This window comes from Malaclemys terrapin, chromosome 1 (genome assembly GCF_027887155.1).
Source record: "Malaclemys terrapin pileata isolate rMalTer1 chromosome 1, rMalTer1.hap1, whole genome shotgun sequence".
Classification (NCBI taxonomy): Eukaryota; Metazoa; Chordata; order Testudines; family Emydidae; genus Malaclemys; species Malaclemys terrapin.
The window spans coordinates 185,038,842-185,058,410 of NC_071505.1; the positions used below are offsets into that span (position 1 = coordinate 185,038,842).

At 40.0% G+C, this 19,569-nt stretch overlaps 1 protein-coding gene across 4 annotated transcripts in view; it reads right to left on the reverse strand.

The window, feature by feature from the left end:
* The window catches only part of APP (amyloid beta precursor protein), a 316,779-nt gene that overhangs the window by 214,418 nt on the left and 82,792 nt on the right, over positions 1-19,569 (reverse strand). The gene's annotated exons all lie outside the window — the stretch shown is intronic.

Below are 19,569 nucleotides of genomic sequence, written 5' to 3' on the forward strand. Positions count from 1 at the left end.
ATGAAATGACCTACTTTATGTCAGTGTTCTCTCAGGGCCTTGTGTGAGCTGTCACAAACTAACAGGCCTGGGAACTCATTTTTTAATAATCTAATTAATTTATGCATTCTTGAGTTTACTACGGAACTAGCCAAAGGGTAATTTGCTAATCTAAGAACCTAGGTTCAGGTTTTTGCATACCCCAAGAGACAATACAGCTGTGATTTCATTTTTTATGAAACTCACTTCAGGGTTTAGCTTCAAAAATATAAAGCAGTAATACAGTATCATATGCTTAAACTTTGAAATGGTGATTGTGCTCCAAGTAATTCAAAATGCACTACAGCATGCATCAAACATGGCTTAATACTAAATTGAAGAAATAGAACAACATCTAGGAAATTTGCAACAAAAGAGATATCCCTCCTGAATATACTGATTAGCTTTGTTATTTTTACCTATGAAAAGTTAAACATGAGGGACAAAGATACCTAAAGTACATCTGCAGAAGATATTCAAATCAGTGCTCTGCTACTTATTTACTGAAGTTATAGTAACTTTCATTTAAAATGTATATATCAAGTTCTTGGGATAGGTCTGTAAAATGTGTGATTTCTGGTGTAATTACCCAGATATTGCTACAATAGCATATCTTTTAGCTGAACAGTAATATATATATATAAAAGGGAATACAACATTTCTAGTATTTTCCATCCTATCAGAGACTGTAAGGGCACACGGTCATCTTAAAAAATATTCACACTCCTCTCTGAAAAAGTTTCACCAACTGTTATAAGCACCACCAAAGGTTATTAGAATAGAAAGAAAAATATGTTTGCCTTAATCATTCTTTCAGCTTGTTTACTTAGTACTTTTCACTGCACTTTGTGCAGTCAGTTTCACAGTTCTCCCCACATAGTTATTCTGTCTTCCCTCTGAGTGAAACTTTCACATATAAAGGGAAAGAGAGAGACAGAAAGAAAAGGAGAAATTGACCATAGGGGTGAAGGGGGGAGAACGGGCAGCTGGAGACTGTTTGTTTAATTGACCCAGGTTGAACGTGAACATTAACATTATACATTTTCTTTTAAAACAATAAGTGGATTCAGTGCTCCAAAGAAGTGCTAGATTGAGAGCTCTATATAGTCAAGTCCTGTCTACCCAGAAGCACTACATGTATAACCTTAATTTGGCGAGTGGGGGTGGTTCACTTTGTGTGCTCATCTTGTCCTTTACTTCTTTTGAAATTCCATCACGGGGACTCACTGGGATTGTGTGTCTTGTGCCTTATTCCGGTTTAATAGATCAAGATGTGTCCCCTTAACATCCTAAGCCATCCGTGCCACATAAGACACACACACACACAAAAAAAAAGGTGGCATTTAAATCATTCCCTTATCTTGACATTTTGTCAGATAAAAGTAAAAGACAAACACACACAACATACATCCTTGATAGCAATTAATGTCTATTAGCTTATTCATAAATAAGCTAAGTCAGAGCCAGCAAGAGCAAACTGGGCCTTGTAGCATGCCTAAGAGAGGAGCTGGTAAAGTAATATGGCTTTTTTCTTCCGCTCTCAAAGCACATCATTAGGGAATTTGTTTGATGTATGGGTAGGAAAGGGAAGTTAGGGATGTACAATGTAATATTTAATACTCTTCTTTAGGTATTAAAATATGACATCAAAATGCTGGTTTCTTTTCTAATAAAATACTGCTTATTGTAACTCAAACTTTGTTACAACACATTTCACATCTGGGGTGGGAACAGGGCAAATCCATTAAGGCTGCAATCTCTAAATGCCTCTGTGACAGTTTGGGGAATTTCTCTTTGTAAAATTTAAATTTGGGTAGATTTTATTAAATTGTTGTATTATCAAACCAGGAAGACAAGACACTGAACTGGGGAAATACGATCCAGGAGAGGGGAACCCAAACGCACTCAAGCTGGTGGTAACTCTGAGGGAGGGAATTGTGTGCTGGTGTTTATTATTTTGCCTGGTATTTCCTGTACTTTGTCTATGAGGTAAGTGTGTTTGGTTTAGAAATTCCTCTACAAAATTTCTGTCTGTTACTTGCTTCAGCTGTCATGTGTCCGTGAAGAGTTAAACTATAAACCAGAGTACCCACAAGGGTGGAGCTCTGGGCAGGGGGTGCTTGAGCAACTGGGATGTCTTAAGGGGTCAACACTGGGGCATCTGGACCACAGGGTTCCATTCTCTAAAAGAGGTAACAGAAAAAGAGTCTGGACCCAGGATGTGTGACCAAGAGGCCAGAGACTGTTGCTGGAGCTTGCCCAGATCCCATGGAGCTTAGAAACACATAGATCCAGTGTGTGGGTCCAAACACAGATGCCTGGTGAGCATCCAAAACGGGGAGCACAACCAGGACTGTGACAAACTCCTAAAAATGCTCTTCATGAAACCTCCCCAAGTTTATATTCATGACCAATGTAAAGGTATTATTCATGCCCTCTTCTGCAATGAAGGTGGAGTTTCATTTTTTGACTCAGAGTCAATTCTAGCTTACATTTTTCCAAAATGTGATCTACAAATAAGTTTTCACTGGTGGTCCTTAAGAGAACTGACTGATCAAATGGTTTTGGCTCCTCTTCCTTGTTTCCATCTGCTGAATTACACTGAAAATCTGCTGAAAATTACATGAATTCATTTCCTATTACTTTTCTATGCAAGCAATTGCTCTAGTTGCCTCAGGGATGTAACTCACCTGAACGTGAGAGATGGTGGTATTGAAACACCACATATGGAAAGTATCCACAAGACAATCTGTGTTTTAAAATGTGATGCACACTATGAAGAAGTCAGATCCTCTGATCCAGGTTATTATACAATGTAAGCACTCTTCTATGTGCCTTCAAATGGGGAATATTCCTGGATTTATTGCAGAGACTGCCATCATTTTGAAAGCAGGTCAGGAAGTCCAGAAGAGAACAGTTTCCTCTGGGTTATGCTACCAATTTACACCCAACCTCCTTCCCCCACATCAGATCTGAAAAGAGTTGAATGGCTGCAGAAATACTGCACTCCTCTTCACAGCTGTAACTTTCTAGTTGTACAGAATTTCACCATTTACCACGGTACAGTACCTGAATTATGTCCTTGGTTTAGTATGATCAGGAAATTGAAATTCAGGTACCATGGCAAGGTTAGGAAGTGAGTCAGGCAGGGTCTGCAGCTCTCTTAAATCATAGCCATAATGGATTTAAAGTTAACACTGACACTACATTCCAAGAATTGGTACTGGGTCTCCTTCTGCTATCCTTGCATTCCAGTGTCTGATCTCCCAGTGTCCCCAATAATAGAATGCAGCCATGAACACTATTACACAAAGCAACTTTCAAGTAGCCCTGAGAACAGGAAAACAAAATTCATTCCGCTCACATTAGCGGTGCTGACAAATTGTAGCCTTGTGTAGGAACCGAGATGTATGGGAAGGAGTCAAGAGTCGTTCCCCCATCACTCTCATTTGATAAAAAGGCAATATGCGGGAAAGTGCAGAAAATGCATTACAGGTTAGAACTCTAACGGTTGCAAATAGAGATTCTTTGGATTCATACATTAGATGAGATGAAGTATATCAAATAGTTTCTCGTTATTGTAGTGAGGAGTAGTATACCTAACAAAGGGAATATTAATGAAAAAATAGTATGTGATCATGTAATTAAAGACGTTCAAAGACAAGGGGGGCAAATTAAAGCGGCACAGGCAATCTGAATTCTGACATTTCCTAACTTTTGAGTGCTTGTTCAACCGTAACATTCTGCAGAGATAGTTTTTTGTAAATGTAATTTCTTTAGGATTTTCTAAATAATACCACCAAACCCAACATTACAGATCATAAAAATTAATGACTCCAAGTTAGCTCTCACTTAGTAAGGTATATGGATATTGACATAGATTCATGCAAACATTTTAAGAGCATCTTCCATCTTCGTAGTCTGATTAAGCTTTTGGGAATAATATAACAACAATATAATACAATCCTTCCCAATCTCTATCCCTCTTACATTGGTTAACAATGTTAAGTGACAATATTTATACCCTGCTCTTTAAAATTCTGTTTTAGATTGCAAAGTGACTGGGTGGTGAGGTGGTCTGTGGTATACAGGAGGTCAGACTGGATGATCTGGTGGTCCCTTCTGGCTTTAAACCGGAAGACTTTACTTCTCAACCATTTTCCCTCAGATGTTCATTCAGAAGTGAGCCTTTAATATTCCACAGACACATTCAGTGAATTTACCATTCTCTCCTGCCATCCACTGATAAGTTGTAGCTATTTGTATAAGTCTTTAGAAGTCTGCCAACATCCACACTTCATTTATATTCACAAATGTAGATCACATTAATGCTTTAGGAAGTATACATTCAAAAGAGGACATTTTATGCTCAGTTAATTTTTTGGTCATAGGGCTTCGATCTACTATGTTTCTCTACAGTAGCTCTCACACTAATGAGCCAGCAAAAAGTATTCTGAAAAGACTATTTGTAGGTCTAGCATTTCTAGCTACAGATATAGCCCAAGACCCATCACAGCAACCTTCTCTGTAATTTTGAGTCTAATCTCTACTTTTTAAAAATATCAAATATTGCCATCAAGCCCAGTTTGGAGATGGTCTATTGTAAGTAGTAGTATCATTTCAATCAGTGAAAGAAACAATCTTTGTTCTGAACATTCAGAGGCTCTGAATGATGGTTGTGTTATCAATTGTTGTGACTGACTAACCCAATATCTCAAGGATTCAAACTTTTATTAAAAATGTGGGGGTTTTTTTTAGCTTTAAACAATTAAAGACTCCAGGGAGACTAGTCTTGATATCAAGAATATTCAACAGTAGCAGACTAAAAAACTGAAGTATTAGCAGGTGCTGACTATGCACCAAAAAGTTATATAGCTAATTTCAGCCCTTGAATAATAAATTTGCAGAAAAGTTTTACCAAAATACTGAAATTACATTTATGTGGGTTATTTGGAGCAGAGCAAGTTGAAACACAGGAAGAAAATTTTGCAATGTTCCCTCGTCTTTAAATTTAAAAATTTCTTCAAAATTGGAGATATTTCAACCAGAAACTGGGGGAAGACGCATGATTTTAAGTTTTTCATCTTTTTGTAATTTCAAACTTTTGAAAAGCTCTAGTTTGGAGGATTCAGCACCTACGGTACAAATGTGTACAAGAGTTCTTTCCCCCTGCCCCCGCAATCATTCTCACACACCCTTCTGAAAAGGAATTTCTTTTAACTGGACTTGTGTCTGGTTTTGCTGCTTTATGAGGTTTCTAACAGCTCAGCAGGCATTGGTGTAAATCTGGAGCACACTAGCATGCTAGAAGTCTGTGCAGACCCTGATATTGTGCACTTTGATCCACATTAGGGTGCAGAAGGCTAGTGTGTTGTAAATTTACACTCTGGCTTGCCCCCTCACTGAGTCTCCATGTGGACAATCCCTAAGCAAACTGCTTTCAATTCCTCACTACACATCAGGAATGTCAATTCTGATCTTCCCTGGTTTTGCTGGAGAACATACTAGATTTCTCAGAAGATTTATGTTAAAGGTGTGAGACCTGATTATAAAGATATCCTTTTCAAATGTTATTTACTGAAGTTAAACAATAAATCAGTGTTTAAAAAAAAAGAATACAATTTCTGAAGGCCAGTTTATATATCAGAACTTGTATGTTCACCAAACTTATTCTTTATGGAATTGTAAAGTTAGAATTATAAAAATGTTTTTATATCAATTTATTATGTAAAATCACTTTACCTTTCAATTGTTGCAACTACTGATACTTGGTAGTCTTTTCACTAGTTCAAACCTAGAGAAAATCTGAATTTCTTAATATTAAACAAAAATAAGCAGTTTTTTTTTTTTTAAATAAATCATTTCAGGTGTGCTTGCCACAACACACAAGAAGAAAGTACATAACCCTACTTATATTCCTTTCCAGGACTACACTTCAAACTTCCTAGAGTGAGTGCCCAATCAGTGTAGTTTCTTGTTCATTACTTCAGAAATCTATCTTTTAACATGAAGTTTCAGGCATCAGCCTTAAGATCTGTGTATTGTTCACTTAACTGCATGTCTTAATTCAAGCAAATGGACAGCCTAAAATTCTCGATGCTGTTAAGTGCTTATGTGATTTTTATTTGTGCAGGATCTGCAAATCCAGTCTCTCACTGACCAGGAGTTAAATGTATACTACTGCTAAAGACTTCCATATATGTCAATTCGAAATTCAGTAAAGCTTGGAATAATAATGTCTTCCTATTCTTTTTAACCCCAGAACATCAAAGAGCTTTTAATAAATACTCCACATTAACTGTATCTGTTAGGTATCAACATTTGCAGATTGGGAATTTATATTTATTTCAGACCCTTGGTGATTGCAAGACCCTGGGGGTTATGGCAGTTCTCTTTGTGCTCTCATTAATCTTACTATAATCTTCCCGCTATCTATCTTTTGATGTGTGTCTTCATGTGTGAAAATCCATGACTACACAGGAAATTTTCCTTTGCTATTTTGTTAACACAGCAGGTCCATCGGCTTAGTGTATTTCCTTAGTTAGACTGTGTTACATATACTTTGTCAGCTACCATAATCTACATTACAATATTGCATACACAGAGAAACTTCCATTATCCAAGTCTTTAAAGCTGATTATCAAGTACAAGAGAGGTTAGGGCAGTGGTGGGCAACCTGTGGTTCACGGGCCGCATGCAGCCCGCCAGCGGATTACCCTGATGGGCCACGAGACAGTGTTTACATTGACCATCCACAGGTATGGCTGCCTGCAGCTCCCAGTGGCCATGGTTCGCTGTTCCCAGCCAATGGGAGCTGTGGGAAGCGGCGCGGGCCACAGGGACATGCTGGCCGCCACCTCCCGTGGCTCCCATTGGCCGGGAATGGTGAACCTCAGCCACTGGGAGCTGCGGGTGGCCATGACTGCGGATGGTCAATGTAAACACTGTCTCGTAGCCCCCCAGCAGATGACCCTGACAGGTTGTGTGCAGCCCATGGGTAGCCCACCACTGGGTTGGGGCCCTAGAGTTTAAGGTTGGGACTCCGTGCTACAGCTGAAGACATTTAAAAATTAAGTCCAGTACAACAGATGAGCTTTCACATATTCCATTGTGAATGATGGACTTCATCCTTGTGCTTTAGGTAATATTGAATACTTCAAAGATAGGGATCGAGATCTTGAATTTGACTCAATATTCTATGAGACACTAGTGCAGAGAGCACAGGACAAGTCTGATGTGCAAAGCCACACCTCATATGACCAGTTGTTCATTTCTAATTTGGGAAGCACTATTTTGTCTATGGAGAAAGAACAGTTGCTTCTGATAGAGCCTCCTCCACCGCAGGCAGCTAGCTCTGCAAGTGACCTGCACAGCAGAAGTGATGTTTGAAAGATCTTCAATTTCTTCCTCATCTCTTGCTACAGGTAGGAAGAAATAAACTTTAGGATGATACACAACTAAGGTTTTGCAAAGACAAGGAAACAGGAACAGGGAATACTTTAAGGGGCTACGATAACACTGCTCTACAGCCAAAATGCTTCTGAAATAAATTTAGTCAAACTTTACTAATTCTGGGTCACTGAGAACAAAAATGATGCTTAAAATTGTTGACTGGCTCTAGTTTTCAAGGTATGCTATTGGGTCAGTATATGCGACCCTTGACTTGGGAATGGCGGAGGATAAGTGAGTTATAAAGGGAAGGGATCTCAATTTAAACCAGAAATGACTAAAATACATCTTTGATTGGATCTATGAATAAATCTATGACTGGGTTTGGACAGTACTTGCTTTTTAGGCAAAACAATGAATGATGCAATCTGAAGCTGGGATTGCATCATACATGATATGAATTGCATCATGTTATTCCCAGAAGTCATGGATGATGCAATCATAACGAAGCTTAAATCACTCTGCTGAACAAATTGCCCTATATCTAGAAATCATACAGTGTCGTGCTCTCTTATTTGTCAGTGTTTGATTTTGCAAAGGGACACATTTCTGTTTAGCCAAAGTGAGCAGAGATGCCTCGTACTTGTGTGAACAGTGCAGATAACTTCTGCTATGTTTGTGGTGAAGTGACTTTTGCATCACAAAAGCGCAGTATAACCACTATGGTTAAGAAAACCTATCACCTTTATTTTGGCTGCAAAATTGGAGATCAGGACAAGAGGTGGGCCCCACACATATGCTGCAACACTTGTGCAACAAATCTTCGCCTGTGGTTGAACAGGAAAAGGAAATCTATGCCTTTTGCAGTGCCAATGATTTGGAGAGAGCCAACAGATCATACCAGCAATTGTTACTTCTGCACGGTGCCTCCAGTTGGGAAAGGTCAAAGAAGAAAAAGTGGACTGTGCATTATCCAAACATTCCATCAGCTATACGCCCAGTACCCCACGGAGAAGGACTGCTGGTTCCTGATGCACCAGAATCATTCTCACTTGAGTCAGACGAGGAAGAGGATGAAACTTCTAGACCTGAACCATCAATGTCACAGGACCTACATTTTCTCCCATCCTCCTCCTCTAAACCACACCTCATAACACAAGGTGAACTGAATGACCCTGTCAGGGATTTGGAACTACCCAAGAGTAAGGCAGAGCTGTTGGGCTCCAGACTACAGCAGTGGAATCTCCTGGCAGGTGATGGTAGGGTTTCCATGTTCCGTGACCGTCAAAAGGATCTTGTCCCATTCTTCTTCATGGAAGGTGATCTTGTAGCCTGCAACAACATCGATGGTGTGATGGCAGCCCTCAACATCATTCACGATCCAGATGAGTGGAGACTGTTCATTGATTCATCGAAGACTAGTCTTAAAGCTGTTTTACTGCATAATGGCAATGTTTTGCCATCAATTCCAGTTGGTCATGCAGTCCAGATGAAGGAAACCTATGACAACATGAAACAACTTTTGAGGTGCATAAACTATGACCAACATCAGTGGCAGCTTTGTGGCGATTTGAAGGTTGTTGCTCTCTTGCTTGGTCTGCAGACTGGATACCCAAAGTACTGCTGTTTTCTCTGCGAATGGGATAGTCGTGCAAGAGATTCCCACTACATCAAGAAAGATTGGCCACTCCGACAGTCATTGGAGCCTGGGAGGAAAAGTGTTCAGCATCCACCACTTGTTGAATCAAGGAAGATTTTGTTACCACCCTTACACATCAAGCTGGGTCTGATGAAGAACTTTGTCAAGGCCATTGACAAAACACAAGCAGCTTTCAAGTACCTCCGTGGAAAATTTCCAAGGTTAAGTGAAGCTAAGATAAAGGAAGGTGTCTTTGTTGGTCCTCAGATTTGTGAACTTCTTTGAGATGATGCATTTGACCATGCACTGCGTGGCAAGGAAAAGACGGCATGGAAAGCCTTCCAGGTAGTGGCAATAAATTTTCTCGGAAACAAGGCAGACAACTACAAGTTGTTGGTGGAAAACCTCCTCAAGGCATACAAAAGCCTTGGTTGCAATATGTCACTAAAGATACATTTTTTGCACTCTCATCTAGATTTTTTTCCACCGAACTGCGGAGCAGTGAGCGACGAGCACGGCGAGCGATTTCACCAGGACATTGCAACAATGGAGAAACGCTATCAGGGCAAATGGAGCCCATCAATGCTTGCAGACTATTGCTGGACAGTGACAAGAGATGCTCCATCTAACGAATACAAGAGACAAGCCAAGAAGCGCCAAGTAGACACTGAATAGGACTAAACTATGTACAGAATAGTTTTTTGCCTTTTGTTTCATCATAAATTTTATTTATATAACCCTTTTGCTGATTTTTAAAGTTTTACATAAACAGGACAGGTGAAATATTATCATGTAAAGCAACCATAAACACATGAAAAGACCTAGGTTTACAATTTATGATTAAAACTCTACTATCTACACAATAGACAGACATAAAATGTAAAAACTTAAATATCTTAGATACAGTAGCCAATCAGTTGTTTTAATTGTCATATTTGAATTCAACACATCAAAATACATAATAAATAGCACATTTTATCTCTGAAGCAGACGACTTCTCAAAAATTGTAGACCAGTGTAACATGTACCCAGAATTCTACTGACATTTAAAGTTTGCTATGATTTCTTTCCTCTCCGCTCCTTTCCCCGTGTGACAATTCCCTAATGAAACAGTTTGCTTCAAGCAACCAATTAATACACAATATCTCAATACAGTCACATTTTCCACAAAACTAAATAAGCTCTTGGTGCATCTCATTCAAATAGCTCTTTACAACAATCCCAACAAAGAACAGCCTATGTAGGAAAGACTAGTAAGAGGGTTATAAGAAAGTAATTACTTCAAATATAATTTGAACAAGAGCATTGCGCTAACTCAAAAACATCAGAAACATTGTTTATCTTCAGTTGCTCTCAAATATCAATTGTTTTTTGCAACAGCATTTGACAAATCAGCAGCTTGAGTAATAGCGTAATGTCTTTAGCACCTTTCAAAAAGGGGAAGAAATGAAAACACGGGAATGTGCATTCTTCAGTTTAATCACTTCACATCCCAATACATTCACCAAAAGAGTTTAAAGGCAATCCCATCTTTGAAAATGAAGTCACTAATGGAATTAGATCATACTTAAGTTTGCATGCACCATAAAACCTGAGACTTCCCAAAGGTCAAAGAGGAAGTTAAAACCTACAGCAAAAATGATAATTCACCAATATACTTTTATGTTTCATGTTCAGAATAGTACACCATGTTTGGATGCTTCTGATTAAAATTTGCATCTCTGATTCCCTTTCTCCCCCAGCAACAACTAAATTTACTGAATTTCACTGGAACAAAGATAAAAAATTCAGCCTTTTCAGTCATGGACTTCTTGACAAAAAGGTTTTCCAAGCTGAAAATCTAATAGAAACACATATTGTTTCAGGAAATACTGGGTTCAATAATGATTTATGGTCATATAGGATTGTGTGCAGAAGTGAGTGGGCACTTCTGTTAGAACTGTTAGAAAGAAAATAGTCAGTTCAAAGCTTTAAATAATCTTATCTACAGGATTATATTAAGAAGCAACAGGGTGCATAAAATTAATGATTTTTAAAAAACATAAATCAGACATTTACACTGGGTTTTTTATTTAAACACATTTTTCTTTTTAAAATAAACCTATTTAAAGAGATTAGAAATTATGACAACCTAAATTAAGACCTAAACATGATATAATCTATTAAAATAATTAAAATTAAATAAAGAAATATAATTCAAGCAGTACATGTTTGCTGGGGTGTGTCTACACAGGAAAAGCTGTGCATGGGCTAGCCTACTCAAACTAGCCTGAATCCAGGTAGTGCAGGTAACAACAACAGCAAAGACCGCCCAGCACGGACTTCAGGGCTAGCCAGTGGGCTGAGTACATACCCAGGGTCCATGCCGGGAAGACCTGTGCTGTGTGGTCTTCATCTCTATTGTTACCTGCGCTGGTTGGATCCAAGCTAGCTTCGATAGGCTCGCCCATGCAGAGCTTCTACTGTGTATACATATGCAAAGGAAGTCAAACCACTGAATTGGAGGAAGTCACTGGCTAAAAGCACCTGGAACCAGAGTTTGTTAAAGTGCTAAACAAGTTTTTGACAGCAGTAGCCTTTTTTCTTCATTTCAGTTTATTCAAAAACAGTTCAGTTCAATGACTAGTTCATTCAAAGTTGAGAAATGACATGGAGTTAAAAAAGCAGGAAAGCTTGTTTTCTTCTTCCAATCTATGAATAAAAATGGAGTGAAAGGATGAGATATACTAGTTCTCAAATCTTGAAGGATATGGTGACCAGACGCAATCAATTCAATTCACTAACTACAGATATTACAGTAAAAGCTTTTTTATCCAGCATGTTGGAGGAATGGGGGGTGTCGGTAAGTGAAAAATGCTTATTAACTAAGAGGGAGGGAGTGCGAGGCTGGGGGTTGGGGCACAGGAGAGGGTATGGGGCAAGGCCTCTGGGAGGAAGCTCAGGGCTGGGGGTTAGGGCATGGGAGGGGCTGTGGGGCACATGCTTTGGGAGGGAGTTTGGGTGCAGGAGAGGGCTCGGGGCAGAGGAATGGGGTGCGGGAGAGGGTGCAGTGTGCCAGATCCAGGAGGCGCTCTCCCTCAAGCAGCTCTCTGAAAGCGACAACATGTCCTGGCTGCTCCTAGGTGGAGGCACAGCCAGCACTCTGTGCTCTGCCCCGAGTGCTGGCTCTGCAGCTCCTATTGGCCAGGAAACGCGGCCACTGAGAGCTATGTGGGCAGCATCTACAGGGAGAGACAGCACACAGATGTGCCTGTACTCAAATACCACAGAATTTGTTCCAAAAAGAGTGTGTCCAGGATACACACTTATAACGGTCTTCACTAAATAAGGACACTCCAACAAAGCAGCAGATCACATTGTGGAAAGGGCCTCCAAAAAAGACCAATAGATCCTGCTTCACAACACGGGTGAGGGGAAAACCCACTGGCCACACACCCTGGTTGTCACCTACCATCCCACACTGGAACCCATATGGGGTATCAAACAATTACAATGCAGGCTTGTAGGGGACCACATCCTCAAATCATTTTGAACCCCCTCTTCTAGCCTTCAACCAACCCCCTAGCCTCACCCCAAGCTCATCAGCAGAAGCAAGCTGCCCACACACCACGACACACCAACTCCAAGTGGCAACAGACACTACCAGAACAGGTGAAAAACATGCAGACATATTTTCACTGGTACAATGATAAATACCCTCACAGAACTTACCCATGCCTATCAAAACATGTCATGTTCCTTATACAGAGCATCGAATGCCAAAATAACAATTATGTGGGTGAAACCAGACAATCACTACGCTCTCAAATGAGCTCACACAGAAAAATTAAAGATGACAAAAATACCATATCACCCATAAGCGAACACTTTTTTCCCACAAAATGATCACTCCAGAACTGATCTTTCAATACTCATCCTCAAAGAAAACCTGCATAACACATTCAAAAGGTAAGCCTGCTTACCTTTCATAATGCTGCTAGACACTAAAAAACATGAACTTAATAGGGACACTGGTTTCATGGCTCAGTACAACAATCTGTAATATACATCTGCCTGCTAACCCTTAATGGCCTATTTCAAACCCCTTTTGCATAACCATCTAACCCTTACAGCACACTCCATCTCATGTGACCTCCTACAACATGTTACCCTTCTGCTTAACCACCTATCCCTAACTTGTGTTTAACTCAGACACTCTGATTTCTTTCCCCAGACCTGAAAAAATGTGTGTAGCTTGAAAGCTTATCCCTTTCACTAACAGAAGTGGGGCCAATAAAAGATATTACCTTACCTACCTTGCCCTAGTTTTGGAAGCTGGGAAACCTGATAAACAACTTGCATTCCCATGTCAGGGTAAGGGCCATTTACTGATCACTTTACTCTTACTCTCTGCAATCAAAGATGTTTAAAAGACAGAAGCATGCAGTGAATGAAGGAATTCATCTGGCTCTGTAAATGATTAATTGTGTCTCTTACTGAAAGTCTGGTGATATGACCCAGGATGTGAACCAAAATGATTAAATCAAGTTTCATTGCACTAGATGATACATCGAGAATATAACACAATTTTAACACCACAGTGCACTCCTTAAGAAAAACAGATTGAGCATCTTCAGTAGTGTTAAGTTGTCAGAGATCCAGGAGAGGACAAAAATGGGGTCTATTCCTTCCTGACCAAGAGATGATTTACTGAAAGACAGAAACTATGATGGCAAGGAAACAGTATTACAATTTATATTTCTTTGTATTTCTTGACTAACAGCATTAATTCTTTTGAGATTAGATCTAGATAGAAGAACAAGTATGTGGTTTTAAGCTATTTTCACTGTTGCACCATTGCTATTTTTACTGAACCTTTTTCTTGCAGAACACATTTGCTATATAAACGTCAATACAGGCAACAACTGTCATGGTCTGCAAAATAAAAAAGCTCATTTTAACAGTGTGCAGTATTTGTCATAGTATCTGGTACATCTAGAGAAGTGCATATTTAAGTCCTTATCCATTTTAGCTCAGTGCAGGGAAATGAATTATTTTTTTCTAGATAAAATTAATTCAAAGGCCAATGCCATTCCATGCTTTATAACAGTAATTTTGGAAACACAGTGATGAACAAACTGGAAACAGAGCAGTGGCTCTAACAGCACCCAAGAGTTTTAGAAGAACTGAAGGAAGAATCTCTAACAAGAATCTTCAGTACGTCACAAGCAAAGAAACATACTCCATATGCAAAAACCTGACCTCATTAAAGCCAACAGCAAAAATTCCAGTGGGCTAGAATTTTACCTCATGACTTTAAAAAAAGGGAAACTTATCATCTATCTTAACAACAGACAGAAAAAGAAGAAAATTATTTGGGGATGTATTCCAAGATTTCTGGGTACATATATTAACACAATGATGGTATAAATACAAATATATCAAAAAGAATATTGCCTAAGCAGCACAGGTTCATTAAAATAGATGTTAGAATATCAATGTAATTCTTGATTATATAGATAAAGGGGACAAAGATATAGTGCATTTGGATTTCAGGAAGACATTCAATATAGAGCTACCTAAGAAATTGGATAAATGCCAACAAGATGAAAATGTCACGGCACAGATTACAAAATGATGGTATAAAATCAAGTGGGAACAGTACACAATGGAATGGCTTGAAAATCTACCCAACTCTATTAGTTAGAAAGTTTGGCATCTGACTAGCAGGCCAACAGAAGTCCTATCGCTCCCAATCCCAGAGGGGCCAGGGACTCTGCTCTGGTAAGAAACCCAACACGCTCCATCTTCCTAACAGCTTGGGAGCCGGGTGGAAAGGGGAAGGATGCTTAGCACTATATCTAGATCCCTCCCACCCTCTGTAATTTTGTACTGGGCTTAGTGAACATCTGACAGAGTTTGCCTCTCTCCCCAATATTTTCTTCTTCATTCCTAATACCTCCTGTGAGGCATAACCTCTCAAGATGCATATCTGCCTCTCTCACACATCCGTTTTTTTACCCATCCCTGAGGCCTGCCGGGACAGAGAAAAAGGTAGAGCCTCTCCCTGCAGAGGGGGTATAGAAGCAGCAGGGAGCTACAAGGATCAACAAGCTGGGGGTTTATAGGGGGCACATCTGGCAGCACAGCAAGAGGATGAATTAACTCCCAGCAGTTCTCTAGAACTCTACAGAGCTCCAGGGCAGCAGCAGGCACTTACTCTGGGGGGAGGGGAGGAGAAGAGGGGGATTATATTTAGGATGACCAGATGTCCCGATTTTATAGGGACAGTCCCGATTTTTGCGTCTTTGTCTTATATAGGCTCCTATTACCTCCCACCCCCATCCCTATTTTTCACATTTGCTGTCTGGTCACCCTGATTATACTCAACTGAAGGGCAGAATTTTTGAGCCTCGCTTCCACTCTTACTGCCCCCCCCCCCCCCCACTAATCCATGGATTTCTGCAGAATTTAAGATGTAAAAACATACAAACTAAGTGTGCCTAACCCCCTTAGAGTTGTGAAGGGAGGCTTCTGAACATGAACCTATGTAGTTGTGTCCGATCCTACAGCCAGATCACTCCAGGGGCTGCTACTAATCACTTTCCTAAACAGTGCCAGAGGGAAATTAACAAAACTCTCATCAGTTTCTCTGCTACTGCTATTCAGAACCCTGTGGGCAGCAGTGAAATTGAAAAGAATTGTGTGAATTTCACTCTGCAACTGGGAAAAGTAAACTTGGGAAAGCAGACAAGCTACAGAACTATTTATGGGGGAGGACGACAACTTAAAAATACTCTGGGCTGAGACAGTAGTGGAGATATATCTAATATAATTGTGTGCACACATCTCCCACCGCCCCATGGTCACAAATGGGGTCTGAATCTGGAACCTTCAGCAGCAAAACTACAACCCCTGCCCCCTTCCACTTTAACTAAGCTGTCAGTAAAATGTGTGATCTTACCCTTGCTGATGCCAGTCTCTAGAGGGAGGTATGACTGTACACATCATCGAGCATATTACAGATGTACACTCCCTCACAAGAGCTAAGAGGCTGGGGAAAGGGTAGAGTAGCAAGGACATTAACTTCTCCCCTCCTGAAAAAGAAAGGTGGGGATGCAACAGAGGCAGTGCTACAATTTATGGCTCTTTTCCTGACCTGCCACTAATGTGACCAATATCCTCTTTCAACCTAATATAACTCTTCTGCTTGTAATTTTAATGTGTGGGAGGCATAGTTGCTAACAGTCCATCTACATGTCATCTTGATGCAGAAGCTGGGAGTGTAAAATCCTCCAGGAAAGAAAAAAAAGACATCAAGAAGAGAAATACAGTATGTAGTTCCGGATATGAAAAACCAAAAAGAATGAATAATGAAAGGATTGCTGGTATTGTGACAATGCATCAGGATCCATTCCAGACAGGACAGAGACTAGAAAGATCCACGTTTCTGACTGTTATTTTGAACATTATTTACAATGTATTTATTATTAGTGATGACCCACAGCTTTGCTGTTCAACATTATGGTTTTATAGCATGTCTGAGTGAGGGTGGGTGAATATATGTGTTGTGCTGAAAGATCTTGTGTTGATGTGTGGGGGTGGTGAATGAGGGAGGTTTGTTATTGTGAGGGGTAATGTGTGTTTGGGTTTATTGAGTGTGCTTTGTTGTTGTGTGGGCGGCTTTGAAGAACTGTGGCAGTTGGGTCTAGGAATCCACCGTCTGTGCAGTCTCCCTCATACAACCAATGAAACTGTTGCATTCAAATTAGTTGCAGAGTAAGGGTGATGATTGGTTGAGTCACCTCTGATATCAGAATGGTCAAGCACTCTTGGCATAACAGATACATGCCTTACTGTATCTGTACACCACACAGGTGTAACTCAAAGTCAAATGGCTGAGAATTTAAAAAATGGACTATAAAAGATTGGGAATTTCAGTGATGACTGAAACTGGTGATATTCTGAACAGAGAGCTCTCAGCCTTGCTTTCAGCTGTTTCCATCACTTCACACTGACTCCACAGACACCCCAGGCTTCAGACAGGTGACAATCCTGGAATCTTATTATACAAATATATTCCAACCTGTGCTCTTGTGTGGAGTGTCCAAAACACAGCAAAAATACCATTTCTGCCACAAAGTGAGAACAAGCATCACAGAGGCAACTCAAAGGAATTTCACAGCTTCCTGAAGGCCGCAGAGCATGGTGCTGAGTTGGTTCTGTTCACAAGAGTTCAGAGAATGCAGTCAGCATGTCTCTACAACCCGTTCTCCCTAAGAGCCAAAACTGCTTGAAAGGGAAGCACTTGACTGTCTCTATAACTTCTCCCTATAGTCTGCAGTATTAACTGCAGGCCCTACTTGCCAGGGTTGGTGTACATTTTCCAGGATGGAGGAGAGGAAGACAGGGAAAAATTGTCTCCAACTTCCACATGCTTCTCACAGGCATGGTTTTACTAGACCTTTATTTGATGGATCAGGGTGTGGTCTTTCATCAAATAGATCACAAAGCACTTTAAAATTAAAAAAGCTCACAACACCCTTGTGAGATTAGCAATCATCCCCCAAATTTTTACAGAGCAGGACACTGAGATGGAGAGGTTAAATAAATTGTCCATGATCACACAGTGATGGGAATGAAACCCAGGTCCTTCAGATTCCTAGTTGTGTGCTCTGAATTCTCAGCCATTTTCCCATCATACAAAGAGGAAAACTGACATTTAGTTTGGTATGTGTCACTAGCAAGTGGAGTTAAAGTAATAGAAATCTTAAAATAACACTCAAGCCTCAACTGGCATACAGTGAGGCATAGACACACAGAACCATACTTCATTGGCAGTTAATGCATGATAAATATTCCTTTGATCCTTTGGTTGTTTTATTCAATGAGTGACTGGTTATTCATTCAGTCCCACTAGCCATTTGGTCCAATGACTAATGTATTTGGTAAGATCCCATATAAACCAGAAGAGGTAATAATGCCACCCAACCATCAAAATAAGCAATAAAAGTGGTATAAGGGTTGTAAGATAAGAAATATGATGAGAATAACTTGAGAGAATAGCACTTATGTAGACTAAGAAAGATGATTGGCAGGGAGGAGGGGAGAGAGAACATGATCCACATTGTAAATAGCTTCAAAGTAGCGATCTAAATGGAGGGGAATTATTCATTGTCCCAGAAGAATTTAGGACAAAGTATCAAATAGTCTGAGGCAGAGAAAAGTTTAGGCTGGATATTCAGGAGGAAACAGAAAATAGGAGGTGGTCAAGGCACAATCACTACAAATGTTCAAGAATAGGTTAAATAAAATGTATTAATGGGAATAATGTCATTAGTAAAGTGCCTAGAGGAAAGGATAAGGATGTAAAATTCTCAACGCATAATCTTGCAAAATGCAGGGGATCATGTTAAGATCCAATTGGTCTCTTCTGGCCCTAATGTTTCAGGAAAGATGACGCTGTGGGGAGAAGTCCAGATTTGTTTCCTAGGCATAGTAACAGGGTGCGCTCTCCACTCGCAGAAGAAGCCTGCAGGACTCAAATAAGCTAGGCACAGCATTGTCAGAACTGAAGTTCCCAAACAAGACCATTATATTGACTTGGCCTATCTAATCTGTATCCCGCATCCCAATTTCTAGTTTTCAGTGCACCTCATGCTTTCAGAATTCCCTTTTTTTCCCCCCCTCAAGAGGAGCTAATATATTAAACTGTCTTCAGAGTTCCAACTGCATATGAGTGGAGGGGTCCCATAGCCTAAAGTTACGAGTCCCATAACTTATTCCCATTTCCCTATGTACAGGGAACAATATCTCTAAACATAGTTAGGCCTTGTACATCAAAGGAAGATACTGATGAACAGTTTTTTGTAGGACTCTAACCACTACATGCAGCACTTAGGTCAGCCCTGTTACAATACTATATTGTGTTTCCTAATTGTCCAGAACTAGAACCCATTGATTGAACTGCCAGAAGATGTGCAAATGCACACCTTTTGTTTCTTTAAAAAAATATTTATGTTTTAGTCCTTTGTTCCTCTCATGCACTAGGACTGCCTCTGAAAGAATTTCAAATGGCTGAGTTTTAACATTTCCAGGAGAGAAATTACAGGTCTGATTCCTCCACAATGCCTTTATTTCACCCAGTGAGCAGAGCATTAGTGAAAGTTTCAGTCTCCCTATATACCCAACAAACACTTATGTTTTTAAGTCAGGTACTATATGTCTCTCCGCTTCTGAGACAAATGGAGATGAATTTAGAAGATCGATCCAACACTTTATCCTTGGTAACATATTTGTGTTTATTTCAGTAACAATAGCTCTCTGGAGAAAATGCAGTCGATAACACTTCAATAAAAGTGGCCTTTCACTTTGAAATAGTGGTATTCATGGAGTATCAGAGTTCATTTCAATCCCACTTTCCTTAGCACACAGCACTAGGTATTACATTATTTCTTTCTGCTCAGTTCTTCCTGTCAGCTGGGCTTACCCAAAAGAGTCAGAACCTTCACTGCTCCCAGCTCGTATGTTCTGTCATTTCCCAG